We start from the raw sequence: 2725 nt of genomic DNA on the forward strand, positions 1-2725 counted from the left end.
GTGAAAGCAAATAGAATAAAATAAATGCAATATAAATGACAATGAAAAGGAATTTTCTCCCCTAAATTGTTCTATAGAATTTTTCTTCATAAAGTGCTGAAGCAAAAAATATATCGTAACCATGGAGATTATACCAGGCAACATGCATAATAATTCAAAATGTGGCATCACACAAATGTTCTTTGTCATGAGTGGATTACTACAGAGAAGTAGGTTTCCCCTAAACAATTTTCAGAAGCAGGGTAGATGTGGTTAATTTCTTAACCCTCTTTTTTGCAAGGGGAAAGTGGAAGTGTCAGCATTGTGGTATGTGCAGGAGAGTTGTATTGCATTCAGTTGGAAAAGACTCAGCTTCCCAGGTTCTTGGCAGTTTTTAATCATAGGTACAATTTGCTGAAAATGTTTGTCACATCAGAGCAATGAATCCACCACAATGCCCACATGGCATGAAAGATGTCCATGGAGACACAGTTACAGGATAAACAGTAAACAGTGCTAATGAATTTTTGCTTGGGTCTTCTTGGGTTTGTTCATGTGCTTTTAGGACCAGATACAAATGTCAAGAATCTCTATTAAAACCCATTCCTGTTTAATCCTAGAAATACCACGAACTGGCTAATTTAAGTGTTAGCTGTAAAACAGGATTCCTTCACGTTTGGCAGTATTTTTTTCTGTTTATTCTTTCATTGTGTGGATGGTATCAAATAGCTCTCAGTCTGCCAGCTTCTAGTGCAGGATGAATATTGGTGCAGTTCTGATACAATCTAAAAGGCAAAGAATTGCTGTAATCAGAACCTTTCATAATACCTTAATTTCATAATACCTTAATTTCATAATTTCACTTTTCCACAGAAGGAATTAACTAAAATCTGGTGGTTTGCAGTTTGAGTTAGGAAGACAAACTGATGATGATGTAAGAATGATGTAAATCCTGTTGACTTACAAACAACATAGAAAATGTTGTTTCATTGAAAAGAGGAAAAATTCAGAAGATACTTCCTTTTTATGCAGTCCTGAAGTACTCAGCTGTTTCTCAGAACCACACTACTTTTTTTTCTGCCTCTGCAACTCCTTTTTTCCAATTCCTGGCATTTTTTCCTGACTCTGAAATTACAGATTTTAGTAAATCTCTTTCAAATTCCTCCTCCATGGTATTTAGCTTTGGCAATAGGCCATTGTTTCACCTATCACTTTTTTAAGGATGAATTTTTTTTGCATTTATTTTAAGTGACAGGCCTTTTTTATGCTCTCCAACTTGAAAATGCAATTTCACCCAGCCATCAGTGGATAGAGCTAGAATGTAATTAATTCTTTCCCTTTCTCTTCTGCAGGAGAACACATAGAAGCCCAGTGTGAAAGCAGGAGTTAACAGTTACTTAACATATTACTTCTGTCCCAGAGGAGCTGAACCCCTCAGATATCAGTGTAATCATAATTTCCATTGTTTCCCAAAGTGGGTGTTATCGTGAAAAGCATATTTTTTCAGAAGGAATAATTTTACCCAACATATTCACTCTTAAATTTAGTGAGTGGAATTCAAATAGGTCAACATTGAAGCCTAGAAAAATTAAGCAAATTAAAGCAATGAGAAAAGGTATGTTTTCTTTTGTAGCTGGCAAGATAACACACCTGTGAATGAATCACACACCTGTGTGATTAGTAACACACCTGTGTGGTGAATCACACACCTGTGTGATTAGTAACATTGAGATGGCCAGACACAATTTGGATTTGAGAACGGATAAAGACTTGAAATAATCACAGTAAATACAGCAATAGCCATTACTTTATTTTCCTGAGCAGTGAAAACTGCTCTGTGCTGCACACACGTGACAGCATTGCAGCTCAATGATTTAATAAAGCACTCAGCACTCCCGACCCGTATGAGCCAAGTGAGGGACACTTCCACTCCTTTGCATTCTGACTTCAGACTTAATTTCTGCATCTGTTGGTAGAACTTGCACTAAAATATGTGATTTATTTAAGACAGACTTCTTCTCTTACCCCTGCACTCGGCTCTGGTGAGGCCGCACCTCACTCAAATCCTGTGTCTCGTCCAGGGAAGACATTGAGGTGCTGGAGCGAATCCAGAGAAGGGCAGCGAAGCTGGTGGAGGGTCTGGAGCACAGGTCCTGTGAGGAGCGGCTGGGGGGGTTTAGCCTGGAGAAAAGGAGGCTCAAGGGGAACTTTCTCGCTCTCTACAACTCCCTGATAGGGGGCTGTAGCCATGTGGGGGTCGGGCTCTTCTCCCAGGCAGCCAGGGACAGCATGAGGAAAACACAGCCTCAAGTGGGCCAGGTGAGGTTTGGGTGGGACATCAGGAGGAAATGCTTCACAGAAAGGGTGATTGGATATTGGAATGGGCTGCCCAGGGAGGTGCTGAACTCACCGTCTCTGGAGGTGTTTAAGGAGAAGACTGGACGTGGTACTCAGTGACATGGTCTAATTGACGTAGTTGTGTTTAGTCATAGACTGGACTCGATGATCTCAAAGGTCTTTTCCGACCTAAATGACTGTGACTCTTTTGGGTCAAACCGAGCCGGCGGGGCTCGGCACAGAGCTCGGGGGGCACAGACGGAGGCGGCCGAGGGTCGGACAGCCCCTCACGGCCGCTGCGTTTGCAGCACCGGCCCCTCTCACGACTGGGCCCGCCCCTCACAGCCCCCGCCAGCCCCGCCCCAAAGCTGATTGGTTCGTGAGCGCCACGTGACCAGCGGGCGGGCGC

The 2725-nt window shown here is 42.7% G+C and overlaps 1 long non-coding RNA gene across 1 annotated transcript; it reads right to left on the reverse strand.

Moving 5' to 3' along the window:
- Positions 1-352: 352 nt before the first annotated feature.
- Positions 353-2634, reverse strand: LOC139593439 (uncharacterized). Its single transcript, XR_011680298.1, has 2 exons — positions 2005-2634; positions 353-764 (listed from the first exon to the last, which is right to left on the reverse strand). It is a non-coding gene; the product is annotated as an uncharacterized lncRNA (long non-coding RNA).
- Between the last annotated feature and the right edge of the window lie 91 nt (positions 2635-2725).

The sequence above is a fragment of the Agelaius tricolor genome, unplaced genomic scaffold, assembly GCF_023055355.1.
Source record: "Agelaius tricolor isolate 1412-34295 unplaced genomic scaffold, bAgeTri1.0.p SCAF_10, whole genome shotgun sequence".
Lineage (NCBI taxonomy): Eukaryota > Metazoa > Chordata > Aves > Passeriformes > Icteridae > Agelaius > Agelaius tricolor.